The 22,926-nt window shown below is 43.1% G+C and overlaps 1 protein-coding gene across 3 annotated transcripts in view; it reads left to right on the forward strand.

Moving 5' to 3' along the window:
- Positions 1–4,721: 4,721 nt before the first annotated feature.
- Positions 4,722–22,926, forward strand: part of LOC120443970 (serine/threonine-protein kinase pakD) — a 68,719-nt gene continuing 50,514 nt past the window's right edge. For all 3 annotated transcript variants that reach the window (XM_039623439.1, XM_039623440.1, XM_039623442.1), the window contains exon 1: positions 4,722–5,224. The gene's annotated coding sequence lies outside the window, so the exon portion shown is untranslated. The remainder of the gene's footprint in view (positions 5,225–22,926) is intronic.

Raw genomic sequence — 22,926 nt, forward strand, 5'->3', positions numbered from 1 at the left:
ATATATGTTAAAATTAAATCAACAATTGGCTTCATATATCAATAGCAAATAGAAAAATCATTTTAAAAAGATAACTTTTAACCATTTTAAAATAATTCAATATTAGTAAAGCTAAGGTAATGGTAATAAAAAAAATAAATTTAATTATTGATCATTTTCCTGTAAATTTTTCACATTCTCCGCTCTCAGTGGCTTGTGATCAAACTCCAACTTATTTGGTGCTCCCGAAGAAACCGGTCGGGGAGTCTTGGCCAAGTCCAAGAGCTGCTGCCGTCTTTTCCTTGATGCCAAGGCCCCCAATCCCCCATCGCCTCATTCCCCGCCCCTTCCCCTTCCCCGCTGGCTAAGCGAATGAATTATGTTATTTGAAATTAGTTTGTGCCTGGCTTTCAAAACTCCTCCAAGTCCAGATACACATGCACACATACACGACTCCAATTCCACAATCTGAGAGCTGGCAGCGCCTGCGGAGTAATCAGGTTAATTTTAATATGTTTTGTATGCACCGTCCCCTTCGAACCTCTGCCCCAATCCTATAGCTTCATGGGCATGACGACGCCGTCGCCGGTTAATGGAAAAATATCTCAAATGATGCTGGCCAGGATGCCTTTTGTAATTAGCAGCCATTTCAACGAGAGCCATCCAACAAAACTAAAAAGTTGGAGCGCTCTTAATTACTCTTCCCTCTCTGTCATTGCATCTTCCCTCTCTGTCTCTGGTCGTGTAATCTGTCTATAATATATAGGCTTTTCATTCTATCTTCTTCACCAGGCTATTGGGATCATCTAAAATTTAAAAATATTTATAATGCTTCATATAATATTGGTAAAAACTGAAGAATATTCAATTGGAATAGTGATTCTTGTCTAGAGAAACCGAATGGCTTTTGAGTTCTAGGGTATCTCCGATCCGGTGTCGTGGGCGATCCTTCAGCTCCAAGTCTTTATGGCTTGTCTAGGCGATAATTTTAATGTTGTTTGGTTTATACACGTTCGAGTATTTCACTTCACTTCATTTTTCTTGCACCGCCGAGCGGTGCTGACAAGTTTCGGAACGTTGCTGAAAATGTGGCCACAGTTTGCCCCGTGGCACTACGGCCATATATTTGACGCATTCGGGGGACGGGAGATTTGCATTTAATTACGGGCGGTCTGCGGATGAGGGGGAGGGGGAGGGGCCATAGAGTACGCCCGAAAGCCAAGTTGAGATCAGGCCAAGACGCTGGTCCGCGTGTGTGTTCCAAGGCAAACGTACTGGCAAATGATAATTACAGAAAGCATCTAAGCGGCCGAGAGAGACAGAGAGAGGGAGAGGCGCTTGCCCAGAAAGAGATGGGTAGCGGCGAGAGAAAGAGAGAGGTAAATGACAATGTGCAAGAAAACGTTAATTTCAAATTTATGTAGAGCGTCTAGTTTCGGCCCGTCTAAGCTGATGACTTTGAGTTACCACCACGCTCCGACAGCAACCTCCTTTTTGTACACAGAAAAAATATCCTTAAAATCGGGGAATTCTTCGACTCTGTGTATGAGAATATATATATTGAATATCGAATATTTTTTTCCATTTCTTATGTTTTAAAGTCAAATGTGTATGACTGTTAGTTCGGAATCCACTATAATTTGGTAATCTCTTCCCTAATAACCAGTTGAATTTTAATCTTGATATGACATTCGATCAAATAAAATAAATGGATTTTAATATATGTATATATAGTTCATTCATAAAGAGAAGGAATCATTAAAGTTTTTCGTGTGCATCCATCCCCCCTAACCCCCCTTTAAACCCCTTTTCGGGCATCTCGCTTGCTGTGGAAGAAGTTTCCCAAGACGCCCGCAGGGCGCGTGCTGAATTTAATCAGTTTGCCGGCCAGACCGGCGAGCTGCAATGACAATCAAGCCAAGATGGAAAGTGGGCAGTGGCCCACTGCATCCGCATCCGCATCCTCATCCTCGGCCGCAGCCGCAGCAGAACCCCACCCACCGCTCACTTTTCGCCACCCATTTCCCTCTCGGGTGAGGCAAATTAGACGACAAGTCGACAGTGCAACATTTAACGGTAATACGCTTCATAGCTGCCGGTAAAATGCAACACAAAATTAGACGTGGAAGACAAAGACGGAGCGAGGGAGTGTGAGAGAGACGAAAGCGAGCAGGGTCCGAGTTGAAATTCCGAAAATTAAGTTGATGAGGTGATGTGGACCAGGCCTAGACACCGGGTATCAAAACAGTGAAGTGCCCGTCGAAGTGGAAGCATCAAGCGGCACTTAAATATTGACCAAAATTGGCTAAAAACAAAATCAGCCACCAGTAGAAGGAACGATGTACCAAAGTCCATTCTTAAGATGTCCGAATGGGGAATACGCTATGTTCCCATTCGGAAAGAATATTTGCATGTGCCAGTAGCTTAGTGAATTATTACATAACTAGTATGATATCAGAAAAACAGCATACCAAGACACCTAAAATTGGTTAGTAGAGGTTAGCCTTTAATAAATAATAATAATTTCCACTTCTTTATATCACAGATCTTTTTCGATTCCGTAGAAATCTGTACACGAGCACACTACACTATGGTTCTGGCTTCGAAATCTGTGCGATCGGCAGCCGAACAGGCTAAGTGCATACCCTAGCAAATCACATTAGGAGGGGCAACAACAAAATCATCAAATGGCGTAGGCAGTTGCAGTCAGAATCTGCTTTTGGGGGAGGCCGGCTGCGACTTTGGGGCCTTGGGGGCTTTCAAGGGGCTTTCAGCCAGACGACGACCCTACGACTACTACTACGACGTCATCGACACCTCCGATAGTCGTCGAGGCGGGTGGGTGGCCAGACTGGAGGACCGACGGCGGCGGAGTCGGCAGGGGCAGCCCGTTTGGCAGCCTCGACTGACCGACAGCCTCGACCGGTTGTAGACCGCACCGGTCGCTGCTGCATCTTCTGTCCCCTGGAGGGTGGGAAGGGGGAGTGCGAATTGCGGCGGGGGCTTGTCTAGTGACTTGACTGTAACCTCATTGACCAGAAAAATGCAAGCGGCAACGGCAACAAGCGCAGACAACAAAACATCAAATGTGAATTAGTGCAAAGGTAGCCAAGGAGCAAGGATACACTTAGAAAATGTAGTAGCGTTAGCATTTAAATAAAAAAAGTACATGTATTCATTGCGATGTTTTATATAATTAATAAAATACTAAGTAACTTCAAATAAAAAAAAAAGTACTCAGTATTTGTTACAGAAAGATTTTTATATCAAAATTTTAAATGAATAAAATAGATAAGATGCTGTTTTTTAGGTATATATGTTTATAAATATAGCGTTATAGTTATTACAAATATATTTGTTACAAATCGAAGATAAAATTAAATGAAGTGAAATTTATGTTTTTACAATTTAAATCCTAATTAAAGGAATATTTTTATTTTACCCAAAGTGAGAACCAACATAAATATAAATTTAATTGTAGCGTTACGCTGAACTTTGGTGAAGTTTTTCACAGTGGAGCTGAAAGAGTACCGAAGAAGGAGCAGAAGACGTGGCAGAGAGGGATGGAAGAGAAATGGGATGGAAGAGTGGGAGGAAGAGTGGGCAGAACAAGGCAAAACGTTTCCATATTTATTGGCACTTTTCGGTTTTCTGGAAGCGGTTCGGCCCGTTGCAAAAGGGGGTGGAGGGGTGTGGTTCAGTGGACACGGCACACGTCACATTGTGGGTGGTTGGGAGTTGGAGGGCGGAGGGCAGGAGGGCAGGAGGGCTGCAGTAACAGCGAGAGGGTCCTGGCTTTCGAGTGGGCTTTTGACCGACGAGCTGAGTGACTGGAGCTTTTGGCATTGGCTCTGCTCTGCGGATCGAAGGCTAAATTATTAATGCACAGCAATAGTTGTCGAAGGCTCGAGACGGGGTGAAATTTTGGAGCATTTGACAAGTCGTCTGCTGATGCATATCATAGGTTTGGTTTATGAGACCCAGCAATTATTAGTTCAAAAACTTTCACGATTTTTAATATTATTTTGCCCATCTCCATAGAGGGGTATATGTATAATCTAAATGCATTCACACCGAACGGTGCGGTGTAAGAAGTGCAATGTTTGGCTGTGATAAATGCTCAAAATTCGCTCACAAAAGCGCTCACCCACACTCGCGCCCTCTCCCTCTCGCACGCCTGCTCTCCCTCTCTTTCTATCTCTGCCTCGCCGTCGTTAAGTGCTCGTTTTTCGTCAAGTGTGCAACTTCTCCTTCTCAGAACAACAGTTATAAGCTCAGCCTGCGTCGGCGTCGCGGTCGCCGTCGACTGCGGCAGCAGCGCCGCTCATTTGTGCGCTTAATGACGTCATTATTTTTATTTTAACAGCGCCAAGCAAATTGCATATATACCGTTGCTGCTCCTGCGCAGTCGGCGCTCTGCCGGCGTCGCTGCACCGCCAGTGGGGCTAGGGGGTGGGTGAGAGAGCGACAGAGAGAGCCAGAGCGAGAGAGAAGGAGAGGCGGTGAGCGAGAGAGACCCCTGTCGCGCTCTCGCTCGCACCCGCTGAGCTGGGCCTGCGGCTTCGGGTTCCTTGCCTTCGTTTTGTTTGCTCGTGTTTGCCGATGTTGTTGCTCTTGTTGCTGTTGTTGCTGTTGCTGTTGTTGCTGCTGCTCCTTTCTGTTGCTACTTATGCTGATGATTGCGATTGCTGGGGGTCCAAAGCGCCGCTCGTGCGCCACACGTTCATTCAGTCGACGGACGACGCTGCGCCTGAACGTACGACGGCTGATCTGAACCGGAATCGCAACGAACGGCCACATATATCTTGGACGCCCCTCGACTCGTGCAACAAACAAACAACCAAAGTGCAACATACAATACCCAAGCAAATAAACTTCGGCGTGTGCCCACGATTCATCATTAACAGCTGCCACTGCAACTTTTGAGCCCCAAGTGTTTTGTACATCCGTAGCTCCGCGATTTTTAAATCCGTTTCGAAACTGCTCAGCTCCGAATTTTTGGCGCGTAGCGATCGTCTCATCTGAAGTGCGTGGGTGATAACCATCTGTCAGATACTCGTTGTTACTCATAAGTACTCATGAATACTTTGAATACAGTGCTCATTTGTGATAAGAGTTAAGAAATTTCACGTCAAATCCAAACGACCACTAAAAGGTGAATGAAAAACAGGATTGGAGAAAAGCTATTGGAACATAACAACTCCTTCGTCGATTTTGGCAACCGCTTGCGAATATCTAAATAACGGTAAATATCGCTAAGTAGTTGATTTTAGCTTTTTTCGTTATCGTGTATTATTTAATACATATTATAATTTTAGTGGGATGTTGTTTAGAAAACGTACATCATGTATATTTTAGATAAATAGAACTAATATACATTTACATATATTTATTGTAATGACATGTGATTGTCCGGAAGTGTGAGCTGTAAAATATATTTCACATTTTTAGAGGCACTTTACAACTTTTAATCAAAAGTCACTCAAGCTAAGGGCATTTATTTAACTTATACGCCAGATTGGTAAATATATATTTTATTGCCTGATTTAATAAAATATACAGATACATGTAGTTAGTTGGGTGGAAGTTTTATTGTCTCTTATAGCAGACAAAAATTAAAAATAGTGAAAAAATCGAATAATTTACATCTTACTAGAAAACTTAAAAGTTCCACAAAACTGAACATTTTTGCAAACCACTCAACCCCAAAATTTAAAACCAAATAATGGGGCTTAATAAAAAAATCATTTAAGTAAAGTGCTCATCATCATTATCAAGTTAGAAATATCAAACCTTTTTAGGCTCTCACGCACTTCGCTCACTCGAATAGTGTTCGAAACAGCCAAATGCAGTTTTTATGTAAATCTCAACCCTGACATGGTAGTATGCAAAAACCAATGAATTGATGCGATTTCGCTGCAGGCGGTTAATAACTTTAATTAACGTTAATTTTATCAACATCAGCATTATCGTTGGACCGGCATGAGCATGAGCATGGGCATGTGCATGAGCAAACTTAGCGAGGGTCTCAAAAATAGTTGCGAGTGTCTAATAATAAAACCAAATATAATAAATAGCCATAAACAAACTAATAATACGGCTCGACGGCAGTGGACAGTAGCAATTTGCAACAATGAGGCTCATCAAACGATCGCCAAAACGAAATCAGAATGAAACTCTACACATAAATAGTTTAATGTGCTGAGCCTTGCGACTGCTGCCACCCCACGAAAAATTACTAAAACGTATTACAATTGACTCGCCGGTGGCTCAGTGTCATTTTTGCAAAAATAATCTAAACGTATCTATGAGATACAATAAACAGCAGCAGCAGCAGCAGCGCACAATTCGCACTAACAACAGCGCCAGCGGGCGTAACAACAATTGTAATAATCAGTTTCATTTCAAAGCCGCACCAACCTGCGCTACATTTTTTCCCACTACCCAAGCCCTACTTGGAGCCCCCTGCCCCACTCTGGATCCCTGCTGCCCACCGATTCCAGCGATCCCAGCGATCCCGCTGATTCCCACCACCCCTCATCGGCATCCGAGTAGAAATCGTATCTATGCAGTGCATTGTTAGCGCGGCCCGCTCATTTAATTAAATATAATTAGCTGCATTAATTGCAAATTAATACAGAATTTAGTCTCTTTGTTGCCTGTTCCATTGTCGTTGCCAAGCAGAGCTTGCTATTGCCACTGCCCTGCTCCCAGCTACACGTTCTACACGCCTCGTTATCGCCGGCAATTATTTAGCGAGAATTAACTGGGCTCGCAGTCGCAGTTGCAGTGGCCGGCCACACAGATGCAATGGCCAAACTCTGGAATGACATTCAGCGGGTGCATACTACGGCCTAATGAGGTGCATTTAACTTTAAGGTTTCCACGTACTTCAGCGGCTTTCGTTGCAGAAATTACAATCATTAGATTCGGATCTCTTCACGCATGATTTTGATTAAAAGTCAGTGTCTTAAATTACCATTGTTGATTTTATAATTATTATAAAGTTTTACGTTTAAAAATGGCTGGTTAAATGCTTAGCCAATATAACGAGATATGTAGTATTTACTAGTTTAAATTATAATCAAATTATGCAACAATGTTTCTATATACATTTTTGTTATTTAATTATTGAAGCCTGGATTTACACGAGCAAAATCCAAAGTGTTTAGAAATCTTGACATCTAATAGTTGAGTCCAAAGTGTTTGGAAAAAGCCGTCGGCATTTTATAATCTTCGATCCGACAATGCCTTCGATTCCACTTTAAATTCTAAATCTACTACTTACGATTTTACGATGAGTGTTACATAATATTTTCCACTAAAATTTCGGCTTCGTTTGATTGCGAAAGTGAATTATCTCATTAAATTTAGTGAAGGATTTTTACTATTTGGAGTGGCATCCTCGACAAATCAGGAAAAGCCATTAGTTGCGCGGGTCTTTGGTCAAATGCATTGCGACAGCTTTTAATGCACAAATAGCTGTGAAAAAGAAAATCAACGTCGACGGAAAATGATTAGATATTAAATTAAAAATTAAATGTTGTTGCTGCAGTGGATGTTTCTTTTTTATGGCAAACGGATGACGAACGCATAAAATTGCAGCGGCACCAGAAGCGGAAAAACAACAAACCGACTGCGGGACAGACAAATCAACAAGGAGGCGACTATCACACACCACACACCACACACACTCATTAAAAATATCCAAAAGCCAGCGGAGAATTGCAATTTCCTCCCGAACCCCGCAAACAAAAAAGAAAAGATACATATATCCAACGATCACGTCACGTTGTCACTTAACGTAGGCAAATCGTAAAAATGAAAGATAGAAAATCCGCAAAGCAAAACGCTTAATTATGTGCCGTGCATTCTGGACAGCTGCCTCGGCCACGCCCCCGTGTGGGCGGTCTTTTAATTAAGCATAATTAAAGTAATAATTATGCCCCGCAAAGGCATTGAAGTTTTGAAGTTGGCCAAATGAGGCGAACTCGGGTCGGACCAGGCATCTTGAAAGGATTTCACTTCTGTTTTTGATGTGTGGCCAATTTGCAAACTTGCGCACACATAAAATGAGATTTTATTGCCCTAAAACATTCAGGGTGGCGGTGGCGAAAGTGCAGGAAGTGTGTTTCTCCGACTGCCATTGCAATCGAAAATGCATTGCCTAGTCGACTATAAGGCGAATCAAAGGAAATCCATGCGATTATTTTGTACACGAGTTTCAGATGACCACTTATATGCAAATAAAGTAGAAACAAAACATTCAATGATAATATTGTAAATTCGTAAACTTCCGTGGGGAGCAACTTTTAAAAATGCTTAAAATTAATAACTTTTGAAAATAAATCAACTCTTCTTTAATTTATTCAATATCACTATTATTAAAGTAATAATAGAACCCGCACATTCATGAATTCCTTGATATTTAGTTTTTACTTAATATATGGGACAAAGATCGCAACTATCCGCAATTATTTTGATTAACATGCTTTTCTGAGCGATTCCATTTGGAGATGATCTTGCGAGGATTGGCTCACTTTTCGCCGATCCACCAAAATAAGACGTTGCATGCCGCAAATGCCACAAAGCCTACACAAAAGCGAAAGACACGCACACACGCCGCTCATTTAATAATGAACAATAATGAAGAGTAATAATAATCATCAGCAAAACGTGCAGGAGAGTGTCCAAGTGGCTCCGTACATATACTCGTATGAGCACATATAGACCCTCGTATATGGAGGCTACGAAATTTTATCAACGAACGCGCATCATTTCAATTAAGAAAATGTCACAAGTGTCCAAGCAGCAACTGCGGCGGCAGCAGCCTAAAACACGCCAAATGCGGAAAGTCGGGGGATCTCCGCTGCGCACTTTCATTTCGCCATTTCAGAGTCCCCCGCCCGGGAAATCGTCTATGTACTCGAATGGCCCTCTTAATGGCTTATTTTTTGGAGCATTTCTTGTAATTAATGCGAATTGTCACACGCTAGAACTGAAATAATGTCAACTGCCTTCGATTCGCCTTCTAATTCATTACATTTATCGTTTGTTGCCCGTTTCCTATTCTTAATTAGCAATTAAACAATTTATGCTTTTGCGTGAACATTGAGAAGCTATGTGAAACAGGCCGAATTTTCGTAGTCAAAAAACATGAAACTATAATTAATTCCCTTCCATAAAGTATTTTGCTCAATTAGCTATTAAAAACACTACTTTACCATTCACGCGTTGCCATTGCGTGTATAGCAATATGGAAATGGAGTACCGAGGAACTAAACTCGGAAATTCGGGGTTGTTCTGTGGATTCAATCATGCTTGATGGATGGATTGTCAAAGATGCTAGATAAACGATAGCTGTAATGCGAGTCTGTCGTGTTTGGGTAATTATGCCGATAGACAAATTCGGTTTAGAAGCATAATTGTCTAATTTTATTTAAATGTAAACTTTTGTCTTGCTGATCAATTAGAATTGCATTTTGTTTTAATTTACTTTGAGAATCTTAAGGTACTTCGAAATCTTTTTAAATGATTCTCCCTCTATTATGGCTAACGTTTTTTGTATCGACGAATGTTGACGATATGACCAGATATGATTGCAACACTAAAATTGTGAAGTAAACAGTGAAACCCCATTCCAATTTTAGATGCATATATTATCAAGTATGATCCTTACTCTGTTCAGACCAGGAATTTCGGTCTAAGTTTCAGCCAATTTGATGTTTCGTTTCAATATTCTTCGTCAACTTATTGCTATTGTTAATTAAAGCAATTAAACAATTTCTCTCCAACTGTCCGTCCGCACGGCCTTTTGGGCATTTGAGCAGTCAGATCGTACTTAATGAGACGCGACACAGTTGCACAGATGTTCCACAAAACGAGATAATTGCGCAATTAGCTTGTTGGAGTGAGAAGTGAGGAGTGCGGGGTGGCAGGGTGACGAGCGAAGGGGCATGGCACATGTTGCACGGAGCCGCTGTAAATTTGTTGTATTAAGTGCAGAAAATCTCGAGCACTTAATTCACGCTTTGTTGAAGGTGTTGAAAGGCGGTCGACTGAATCCGGGATCCCGCATCCAGAAACGAGAATCCAGAAACCAGAATCCAGAGGGCCACCCAAGAACCTGGGGGTACTTACCAGCTAAGTTAAACCAAATGCGAAACCGCAAAAAAGGAACTCCCATACGAACCCACGTAATGTGTGATGTGTGATGTGTGATGTGTGTGCCCGGTCCTTTTTGTGCTCCGCTGCCATTTGTATTTTTTTTTTGCTCATTTGACTTTGGCCGGGCTAAACAAGCTGCTTATCCTTCGGCCAGGACCCGGACGAAAAGAAAAATGTTAATTACCCTTTGTGTTTAAGCAGACCACGCTCACACACTCCCAGCTCGGATGTGCTGCATCCCTGTGCGAGGGTCACCGCCGACCTTTGTGTTATTTGAGGCAATTAAAATTATTATTTTAATGTCAACACTTTTTTGCAGCGCTTTTGGTTTCTGGCCAGGATAATGCATGTAAAACGACTAACGCCCCCTCAGAAAATCCGTTAAATGTTTCCCAAGATTCACCGGAGTTTGGGTTACGTCTCCATTTGCCGTCGGCCCTTGGCTACGACTTTCGAAACTTTGCTCTGCTTTTCGTTCTGTTGGCTTGCGCCACTCTTTTTTTTGTCTCTGAATTTCGGGCTTGGGTTTGGCCTGGGTTGCTTCATGGGGTGGATTTTACGCCCCAGCCCTGGTTTACCAGGCGTTGAGGAATTCCGTATAAGTGTTTCTACGGTATTTGTTGGCTCAAGCATTCTACGGGGGGCTAGGTCAGTGCCCAAACCATGCAAACCCAACCCCATCTCAGTACTGCCTTCCCGTTTAGCCTCGTTTTGAGAAATGTTTTCGGTTGCCTTCAGGCTTGTGGCTTTGCTCTTGCCCCAAAGGGGGGGTGGATTTTGGGGACTTTGCGCCCGGGTGGCATTCTAGATAAGCAGGTGTTATATTTTTATGGCTAAAGTGGCTAAGCAGTCTGCGGAGAGCAGATGGCAAGGAATCATGTTCTGGCGTTGCGTTGGTGTTGGCAGCAGCCAACAAAGTGTGATAGTGTGATAAGGCCCAGGGCGAAAGGATTTCCATGCTGATTTAGTTGCTAATGAGATGTTTGATTGGTATGTAAAGGCAGCACTATGCTGCTACGGATATAAATTTCACATTGCCGATAAAAGATAATAGTCATATTATAGTAATGGTTCATAATATAGTTTACAAGATAATAAGATGGAGCTATCATGGTGCAGCTCAAATTAATTTTGTTTGATTGATTGATTTTTTAAACTCTGGAAAACATTGGAAATAGTCACGTAGTGCAATTGGTCTCTTCCCTCAACTATAACCTTAGCCAATCCTATTTTTCTCCGTATTAGTGCCGAAACACACCTCCTCTACGCTCGGAGCAACCACAAGCAGTTAGCTCGGTTAGCCAGAGCAGCTGTTTTGGGGTCGTGCCCCCGTGTTACCCTCCCACATCCCACCTCCCACTTCCCACATCCCGTGGTGACCCCGGCCCGATTAACTACGTAAACAGCAGCAGCAGCAGAAGCCGCCTTAATTGTTTCGCACTTAATCAAAACGAGCAGCGGACTGGCCCAAACCGAGACTATCAAAGGCAGCTCCCCGGTGGTCGGTTTGGGCCAAAGGCAGCACAAAAGCCAAGCCAGCTACCGAGCTGAAAGGCAAAAAATTGAAAACTAAAGAGCAACTTGGGCCGCACGCCAGTCGCCAGTCTCCAGTCACCAGTCCTGAAAAGGGACGGACGGACATGGGACAACCTACAACGTACAACGTACAACGTACAACCTACAAACGACAACGACGACATCAACACCCGGGCGCTGTGAAAAGAAAAACGTTTTATGAGCTCATTCACAAAAAGGGCCAAAACAGACACCCTCTCACACACACACAAGCACACCCATCCAGTCGCACATAGAAAAAGGAAGTTTTCTGAGGATGGCGACAGAAGCAACCTGTTGAGTCCCTTCATCCATCCAGTCCCTCTGCCTTTTCCCCATTCCCCATCAATGGTACAAGTGTGCCACAGCCTTTTCTTTTTTCTCTGCCAGGTCGTGTGCCAAAATTATATGTTAAACATCGGCGTGAGGAGTGCTTGTTTCTTCAACTTGGTCGTGTTTTATTTTCCAAGGAGATTTGCCAAAGTTGAAAGAGGTTGCCAAAAAGTGTAGGTTTCCCTTTTTGTAGCGCTCTTTGTATTTCCTTTTGACTTCTGCTGTGTGTCTACCAAGTGTCTGTAATTTTTCTCTTAGTGGTTGTATCTAATAGAGGTTGTTAACTTTAAGGGGACGAAAGTGTGTCTGGTTGTTTACAAAAAATGGGTGTTCAGTGGAAGTCTCTTGAGTGTTTTTTCTAAGTGCATTGGCGGCTCTTCGGGGATCGAGTTGCATGTTTCAAGTTGAAATTGAATGGAAAATAGTCATAAGAATCTATATTTTAAATGAACTACGATTATAAGGCTGAAATTAATTTTGTTTGACTCATTAATCGCTAAAAATAAAAAGGTTTCAGATTTAAATTCAATAATTAAATTAATTTAGTTAACATTAGTATTTACAAAAACCCCTTTTTGCTTGAGGTACCAATACACTATTATTAAGCTAATAGAAAACAATCAGACATAACAAACGAACTACTGCCACTTAGTTCTAAAAGTAGCCGCCCCATTCGTGGCACTTTATCGCCGCATCATTCCGCTCCTCTGTGCAATCACTTGCTCAAATCTGTTTGACTTCATCTGCCCGATTTTCCGCCTCAACTTCCACCTCCCACCACCACTGCCAAGAACAACAACAGCAACGCCAGCATAAGCACAACCTCTTGTGGGTGGGGGTATCTGGGGGGGGCTTTTCCCAGCGAGCTTTTTCCGGCGCGCACGCTCCACCGTCGGTCATGTGGCGATGTTTTCCGAGTGCTGAGCGCCTGCTGCTCTTAGCCAAAGTGGAGGCGCCGGCCGATTGTGTCGCTTTGGCCGTGTTTGCGGTTGTCGCAGTTGCCGCCGCCTGTTGCGCCGCCTGTTTGGGCCAAGTTTGGTTTCTCTGCCATGGCCGAGACGCTAAGCAGCGGCTCTTACAACTTCATAAGTTGGCAGCAATGTCACGGCGCCTGTGGCCGCTTTTTTCGCGCATCACTCGCCAGAAATTCATGCTTGTATAGTACATTGTACATTCGAGTGACGTCGGCCTTTGTCTGCTGCTGCTGGGCTTCTGTTATGCCGCTGACTTGATTTTCTCTCTCTCCGCAGGTGTGTGTGCTTGTGTGTGTGTGCGTTGTGGCCAGGGTTGGTCGATTCGATTGGGAAGGGGAAGAAGGGTGCCCCCGTTCTCTGAATTCAGAACCAGATGGCGGGGCTCGGAACAGGAATAAGTTATCTAAATGAGTCCCGGCTTTATTGCTGGCAATTATAGATCTGGCCAACGCTGCGTATGTGTAATTGCCCTGAGATTGCAGCCAATCCGAAGCGTTTCGACCGACTTTTCATTACCGGCATCAACACTTGCATATGTAATTTAGCATAATTTCAAATTCACGACCTAGTCAGTCCATAAAGCTGCATAAAGCAGCGGAAAACTGGAGCTGGTATAATTAATAAACGGTAACAGCCGCAGAAATCCAACAATACCACTGCGAGTATGGCAACTTTGGCATGTAAAAAGCCTCAAATAAAGCTGATTTCTATTGGCAAAGGAATGCCAAATGCGATACTTGCCTCTCCCTCCCCCCTTTCTCATTCTTTCTATCTCTCTCTCTCTCTTTCTTGTTGACTCTTCCGTCTCTTTCTGTTGGGGTCTACTCGAATATCCATGTCTTGACTGCAATTTATGAGCCTAAATGAGCGCAAATTTCAGTGTACTGTGTATATACTGGCGAACTTTGCATGTGTGCTGTGTGCCAGCGATTTTGGCGCTCAATTGGCAATAATTTCTGATCAATTTTCCATTGACTGGCACCAAACAGTGCAACAGAGACCGATATAATGACGAACGGAGATAGACAGCTTTGCGGCGGGGACATGTGTCAGATAGGAATTCTCCGAATTAGCCCTTTAGATAGGGACACCCATTTATTTAAGTACTGCTTTTTGGCTAGTAACCATATTGTATTAATATTGTCAAATACAGTTCTTCAACAATATTTAGTGTAATATCACTGGAACTGCTTTTTACATTTTGGTTTCTCATTCAATCCAACTAGTTATCTATAGTAATTTATTACCCCCGCTACTTGGCAAGCTGAAATCGAATCTCCTAACAGTGCATTTTCTCTTGGCAGGGATTAATCAAAGAGTCTATAAATTTGGAGAGCCAAATAAACAAAGTGCCTCCCTCAAAAGTGCGGGCCTCATGCCACTTCACTTAATTACCCCTTTGGCCTGCCTGTCTTGGTTTGAATTCTACTTACAATTATTATATCTGTCCAACTCAAAAATGTCTTTCCACAAACGCCGCTGGAAACAATTGCAACAGTATTGGACAAAGTATTCCGACAAAGACCGCCGAGCGGAGTTTTTTATGTTGCGAGCTATTGAGTTTTCTGTGATTTCTGACTAGAGCAGCAGTGTGCATGGAATGTTGTTGCTGTTAATTGGCTAAATTATTTTTACTGATTATTAATAAATATGTATTGTGTTGCCGCAGTTGATTAATTGGCATTATGGCCAGGCATAGGCATAATTGAGGAGCAAAACGAGTCTTGATTGCGTCATTTATGACGCCTTATTTAATTGAAGATACTGGAGGAGATGTAGATTCATACTTGCCGTTGGCTCCTTCAACTTCCAAGAAATCACCACCAGCCACCAGCAGCAAAACAATAGTGGAACGTTGAACAAAAATTAACACATTTAAATTACTTTCATTAAAGATTGATTAATATGGCCCTGATTGGTTATTTCTTTTCATTTTCTTCCCCTCTGCGGCTCATTGTCGTCATAGTTCCCCTGCCTGCCTCAATTATTGTCACATAAATTGAACATTTACTGGCCGTTTTTCACTGATTTCTGATTTTATTAATTTACGTATTCGTTCCGCTTTTGTTTCCATATTGATTTCCAATCATAGAATGCCTCTCTACAATTCGTTTTCAATGAGCCGTAATTTAGACTCATTTAAATAAATATACTTTTGTTGATTGGTCTTTTGCAATATTACGATATCGTCGACGGCAATTGCGAAAACGAGTTCAATGCAAAGATATTTAACCTCTTAATAAGCTGGACGGCGGGCAGAGCTTGATGTTAGATAATCAAGTTCTAAAATATAATTATCAAACGAGAGTACAGTTGGCACACATTTAACTATAACTATCCGACAGTTTTGAATTCATTTATAATATATTTATTATCCAATGGGCTAAAATATATCTTGACCGCCGTATATATAAAATAAATAAGTTAGAAATCGACTGAGACCTTTTAAAACAAATGTAATGCTGAAACGAGTGATCTATTTGCTCTGCGCCATCTGCGGCGCTTTAGGTACAGTTGGCCCGGACCGATTTAGTTGGCCTCATGCATTTATGCATCAGTCGGGGCCGTCACGCACTTAATGAGCCCCCGAGATTGAGATTGAGTCGCCTCGCCGACTGACGGCAACAAATTGACGCGTTTAATAATATTTTACAATGTTTGCAATGCTTTCAGGCGCTAATTTCTTGCAGGCGTTGTTGTGCGCACTTTCAAAAAGTTGCGTGGTGCGCCCCTTGGGGGCCACATTTGCGGCCCAACGGCGTTGCCATATCGCTGCAGTGTTGCAGTCGCAGTTGCAATTTCCATTGCTGTTGCCGTTGTCGGTGTCGTGTTGCCGTCGTCGCCGTCGCGTAATTTACATTAATTGGCACACGGCGTCGCACATATAAATTTTTGCGCGCCTAAACTTTAATTTCATGCGTGCCATTTGATTTTGTTGCCACTCTGGGCACAAATTACAGGCAAGGGTAACGGGTAACGGGACGGGATCCCGATCGTGCCCCTATTTCTTGCGTCTGCTGAGCGGCAAGTGCTGGGCGTTGTTTCACAGTGGGTTTCTGCCGAATGCCGCGAGGCTCATTGCCCATGCTCATGGAGTGGAGCACTTTAAATCTGGGCATCTAGTTATGGGCCTTTGCATAATGGAAAGGTGTCTGCGATCGCTTGATGATGTTTACCAAGACAATCGTCGCCCAATCAAAGGTTGTGTGGTAAGAACCATAAAAACGCCTGCATAGAGTAATTACATAAATTAACTACACTTTCCATTGATCTGTATAATAATAAGTGTATATTTGAAATATAAACTACGAGCTTTCGAGGATGTTGATCCTATGGCAGCTCGGAATTCTAATTTCTTCCCTTATACGCAAATGAACAACCGTCTTACATCATCTGGCTGCAGATTGTATTGCATACGACCTAATGAATCGTATTTTCCAGCTTTGTTCCTTAAACCCAATTTTTTCCAGTTTCCAAGTGAAAATTAAAATTCGCTATAAAAGTCAATTATTGTTGCGTATAAACTCTTCCTCCTGCTTGCTCCATCCCGCTTGCTTCTGTTCCTCCTCCATTAATTAACATACTTTCACAGAATTTCTTTCTAGCAACAACTTTTTGTTGACGTCAATTTCGCTCATCGTTAGTTATTATTGTTGTGCTCATTTCGCCATATCATCAGGTCAAATCTCAATTAGCAAATATAACGATTGTTGCTTTCTTCTCCCCCACTCCCTCTTTCACTTAACCAACAATTAACAAATATTAATGGAAATTTATTTCAATTGAAATCAAAAATTTCACTTCCAAACGGCCCTGACTGCGTTTTCCATCCGTTAGTTTTGCATGCAGGGCAAAACTAATAAGTACAGTCCTTATCTCAGTTGAACTCGGCCATTATCCAGCCGTTGGCTCCGCATATGACTTTCCCCTTAACTCAAGTTAATTAAAAAGTCCCCCGCCCATACCCCACACACCCACACACTCGCAATCAGCTTATAATCAGCTTATATTCTGGCGAATTTATAACCCCTCTTGATTATGAGCGGTTAGCTGTCATAAACAAATGACATGCCATACCATACAAGCGCCATCTAGCGAGCGGTGCGTGCAGCTACGTGGCCGGCATATCAAGTGGAATGTTTTCGCAATGAGCAAACTGCAACTTGCAGTAATTATGACCAAGTTATATGGTTGTTTTGACGGGGAGGGGTTGGTGGAAGGGGTGGAAGTGGTGGCTCCTAATGGCCTGACCCATTGTTCGCTGGCGGGACTGTAAGTAGCTTTTAATAAGCGACCGCGTCAAGCAAATAAATAATTATAATAAATAAATAATAAATTACCGTGCAGTCGGACGGGCAGGTACAGTCACACAATATTGCCGTCTCCTTCCGCTTAATTGCACTCGCCAAAGGGCACATGCAAAGTGCAACACTGGATTTAATTCGCACTCCCCCGACTTCCCGCGTCCTACTTTATCGGTGGTTAATAAAGCGCTTAAAGACTCAATTTGAATGCAACTTAGTCGATGGACTGCGGCCATTTAGATGATTTTCCACATTGTGCAGCTCATTAGAGAGCGGCATTTTACGGGTATGCAAATGGTAATGGTAGTGTCTGAATTTTGATGCATTTCTAAGTGTTATCGGTAATCGGGGAATCGGGGAAACGCTAGACTTTTATAGCACACTTAAGGCTTACTTAAGTTGCTCAATTTTAATTAACCTAAGATTGCACATTCCATAAAAATAATATATAATTAAATAAATATATATATATATATAAAAAATATATAATAAATAATTAAACATTTTTGAGTAGGCCCAAAAATGTAAAACAAGTATTTAGTAAGTATAAAAAGCTATCGATTATGACTGTAGTTTTACGAGTATTGGAAATCGCCATTATTTTTATGAGGCTCTTTTAGCTATCTGTAAAGTGCGATTAATTTTAATTGTACAGCTGCGCTCGAATGTATTGAATGTGTGAGTTAAAGACTGGGCTTTAGACGGTGAGGATCGGTGAGGACTTGAAGCGTACTCAAAGACAAAACTCGTGCAAATAAGCCAGCCATTTTAAGTGACTTACGTACACCCGCTGCGGAAGGACTGCTGCCCGGTTAATCGATTCAAAATTCGATTACCATAACACTTTGCCCCGCGGCCAGAATAAAAACACTTTACAACCCCCCAGATATGTAGAACCACCCTCGGAATGGTCATGTCATGCCGCACGAGGTCCTTTTGACCATGTGCAGTGCAACACCCCGCAGCCAAATTCTAATTATAATCGCGTATCGCATGTGCCAAAGCCCCAATAAACCTTTGTCAAGCGAATCGCTTGCCAAGTCCCCTCCCACATTTCGGCTTCGTGTCATTAACGACCCACTCCGCCGACTGCGGTCTTTGCATTAATTTTTGCACCGCCGCAGAGCTGCAGAAATAAAAAAATAAAATTGGGAAAGCAAGAAATTTCCATAATGAGCACGTACACAATCACTTACCCCGGGACACATGCAGTTCGCCAAAAAGGGTTTCCGCTCCGATTCGGGGGTTGCAAAATTTTATAATTAGTTGTCCGTTGCCCCTTGTCCGTTGCCCGGCACCAAAATGCAGGTTTCAATCCAATTTTTTCCCTCTTTTTCTTTTTTTCTACGTTTTACCAAATATTTAGACGTTGATTATGGCCGCTTCACCCCCGGAGTTGACTCCGCAAATGATTTTGGTGCGTGCTCAATTGGGGAGTTTTCACTTCGAACGCTAACGGACGGAAGGATTCGAAATGAACTGAGTTGGAGCTGAAGCTCAAACTGCTGCTGGACTGAGCAGAGCAGAGCAGAGCGGGCCGCCTTCCTGCTGGCACTTCTTTTGTTTTTCGCTAATTTAGCGAAATTATGTTTTGTGCTCTCATGTCTAGATGTCGTGTGCGGCTAGGGTGCAATCCTGCTGCCCGTTCCCAGGACTCCGCTCCGCGTTACCCCTAGATTATGCGACTGCAGCACGGAACGGGACATGCAACTCTCGACCCACTCGAGGAGCTCCCTGGCGAGGGTATTCCGGAGTCGGCACCAAGTATGTGGGCTAATAAAGCTACTGGCTTAAGTTGAGTGTGTTTGACATTAAAGACCCGTTACTATTGGAGAAACATGTGCTAGTAATTTAAGTCTAGTTTTGACTTAAAGTTACCTTCAGGTGTCGAGCCCTACAATTCTTATATGATTTTTGATTTGATTTTGAAAGAAAAACACTCATTTAACACAATGTGATACAGTTAAGAAATACGTTCTGTAGTTAGTTATCCCAAAGTGAGTGAATCACCATTTTACAGAGCATTTAAAGTTCTACCTTTATTACGCCAGTGCCTCCCATTATTTCTCATTATTATTTCCTGCTCTAAATGAATTAAAATCGCCAAATGTGGGCGATCAGGGGAGTCAGCTGGGCGAAACAAAGCAGGAAAAAATGCGAATAACTCATTACGCTGCGCATTAAGGACAATGTCTGGGCAAGAGCGAGTGTGAGTGTGAGTGTGAGTGTGCAGGAAGGACGAAGGACTCGCGCCACGAGAGGGTTGATTTTTCAGCTTCAGCCGGGCCTGACTTTGACTTCCTTTCCCGCTTTTTGCATTTTCTCCGGGGGCGTTTACTGCACATGTGTTTATGGTAGCTGTTGTTGCTGTTGTATTGAGAACGCCTCCGGCGATTGTTGTTGCTGCTATTTGCATGGCCTAGTGCGTGCTCCGCTTGAATCACGCAAATTTCATTATTATTATTATTTTTTTAATGATTTGAGTGGGGAATGGCTGTCGAATGAATGAAACGCGCTCATGAAAGCCAGTTGGCTGACTGGATACCACTGACCGCATCGCAAGTGCCCATTGTTTTTAGTCCTTCAGTGGAAAATGGGAAACAAAGGATTTTCTGACCAATATCAATTTTCAAAAGAATAAGCAAATCAAGATATCACTTATCTTTATCTCTAGAGCGTATCTGAAGCATATACATATGTATATCCAATATGTATTGCCTGTTTCCCACCTATTCTCACCTATTAATGTTCATCCGGATTGTTTGCTTCTCAATTTAAGATAAACAAAATAAACAAATTTCGAATAAGCATTAGTAATCCCTGGTTAATTTCTTCCATCGAGGACACACCTTGCAAACTTATGACGCCAACTTACAGTTCCCTTTCCATTTGCACCCTAACCCTTGGCCGCACCATAATATATCAGCCGTTGTATTTCATGTGTAATCGTGTGTAATTTTTAAGAAAATTGCACGTTTTGCCGAACACCCCCGACAGGAAAAGCAGCAACAACCCCAAAACAGTGCAGTCGACCAGGATCAACAGAGCCAAGTGGCAAAACTTTTTATGCGCCCTCTGTGTGTGTGCGTAAATAAATGTTGCATAAATAAGTTCAATTCCATGACTTAGTGCCGGCGCATTATTGATTATTTTGGCCACGTTACCCTGCTAAAAAGCAGCCAAAAACAGCCCAAAACTCCCTCTTCCCCAAATCCCTCTTTCTTCTGCGAGCGACACAACCTCCATTCACTTCCTCAAAGGCGAGGCACTCGAGTTCGTCGCGTTCGCTATTTAATATGCATTTTGCGCTAATTACAAATCAAAAGAAAAATTTAATAGCTCCAGAGTTGGCCATAAAAATGAAGTTGTCTGCGGGCCGAGGGGCGAGGGGCGATCGATGTCCGTTGGCCGGAGTTGGGTGCCCGGTTTCTAATCAAAAATTGCTTTGTGCCACATTTGGCTCCTAACTCTAAATGATGGCAAGTGTGCTACAATTTAGTTTGACTATTAATTACAACAAGTTGCTGCACCGCAGCAGCAGCAACATGTTCTACATGTTTGCCAGTGCCGGCCGGGCGAAATTATTGATGATTTTATTAATTTGAATATTGCCTACGAATTGCTGTCGAAGACAAAACGCTCGCCAAACGACTATATGCGATCGATCCAGCTGGAACTTGGAGCATGCGGCATGCAGCATGCGGCATGGGGAGCTTGGAGATGGAGCATCGAGCAGGAGGGACGGCTTTGAATGATAAATTTTTCCAGCTCGCTTCTTAACCGGCGATAGAAAGTTGCATGGAAATTGCAATTTATAGCCGCAGCAGCAGCCGCAGCAGCAGCAGCAGCAGCAACATGTGGCAGGCAGCAAGAAAATGAGTATAATTAGACCGGTTTGTAATGCGTTTGCAAGTCGATAGGAGCACTGCGTTGCGGATGGCATGTTGCTGGCGTGCATTGAAAATGAAGCGGGCTTGATTTGAATTATAGTTGCCAGCATGGCGATAATTAATCGTGCTATTTAGTGTGCTACATGAAATTCTACTAGTTTGCTGGTTATTGATTAGATTTCGAGGCAGGCGGCGATCGCAGGAAGCGACAAAATGTTGCCGTTGCCACTGCTGCCTCCGTGTAATTTGGCCAGACTTTAATATGCGCAAATTGTACTTAATATGGCTGCACATTTTGTCGCTACAATTTGCTTTCACAACATGTTGCACCGACTTGTACTTGCAACTAGGAGCCATAAGCCATGAGCCATGAGCCAACCCCGTTCCCTTTGATTGCATCTCTGCAGGCTTTTGGCATTTTGTGTTGACGCATGCTTGAAATTATTTTGTATGTGGCCGATGTGCACTCTGTTTTTGCTGCTGCTGCCCCTGATATTATGCATTGTTTTTGCTTCTTATGCATATGCCAGATGGTGGAGCAGGGGTGGTGGTGGCCAGACATATGCATGCAACGTACGAAATTAATTATTACGCCCCTTTGCCACCCCCGAAAAGCAGCCTTTTCCTGGCCAAAATCTACAACACGGAGCTTTGCTCATTCTCATTCTCGTACTCAGGACTCGGACTCGGACTCGGGCTCAGACTCAGGCATTGGCATTGCATGTCCTGCACACTCCAACTTTCAAGGCACAGTCCTGGCATTCCGTTTCCCCCATCCCCTTGTCCCCTTGTCCCCCTGTCCCCCTGTCCACCTCCCGATCCAGATCCTTTTCCCCTTCCTGGCATCTCCCAGTACCCGCCTCATGTGGCTCATTACGGCGTTGGCTATGTGGCCGGAAAAGTGCGTTCGTTGACTGCTGCCGGCTGGCCAACGTCGACACAAACAATGAGCACTCTGAAAATAATTGGATCACATCATTATATTTCATAATATATATTTTCCCTACCAATTTCTTTCGCTCTGCGGGCTCATGGTGCATCTCACTCTTTAAGTTTGAAGGGTTAGTTAATAGATTCAAATAGTTTAAGGTTTTCAATTAACTCAATTAAGAGGCGCATTTTTGCTCCGTGTATGGAAACAGCAAACTGAGGGTCTGAGTCCGAGCCGCAGAAGTTCGAGTCCGACTGCGACTGCGACTCGAGTTCCGAGTTCTGAGTTCCGAGTGCAGTTGCTTGCATTATTACAGCTGCAGACACACACACAGGGACACAAATACAAGCACACTCACACAGATACACACACAGGTTGGGAGCTGTGGGTGTGGAAGGCGTGCAAGGGACAAGAGCCAGCTGTATGCATTATGCATTAAAATCAACGCCCGTTTTGTGTAGACCTGCAGACAATGCAACGAAGGACCTTTCCTTACCACCCCAGGACGAAATGATGGCTCTCCTTGTTGGGTCCGAACGTTGAGGCATAGGCATTGATGTTTCCTTTGTGGGTTGGAGGTAAGCTCTTTAGTGCAAATTGTTGCCTAAATTTAGACGCCTTTGGGTGCAGCTTAGGCCGAAGTTTGTCCCATCATCGTGATCCCATAAGAAATGACATTTAGTGGAATCTATTTCAGTTGAGTGACGATTACGAGAGTCCTTTGCTGGTATGCCCTTCCACACAGAGTGCGTGCATAAGCCTTCCGAAAACTCGCCTTCTTACCATCGTTATCT

Source organism: Drosophila santomea, chromosome 2L (genome assembly GCF_016746245.2).
Source record: "Drosophila santomea strain STO CAGO 1482 chromosome 2L, Prin_Dsan_1.1, whole genome shotgun sequence".
Taxonomy (NCBI): domain Eukaryota; kingdom Metazoa; phylum Arthropoda; class Insecta; order Diptera; family Drosophilidae; genus Drosophila; species Drosophila santomea.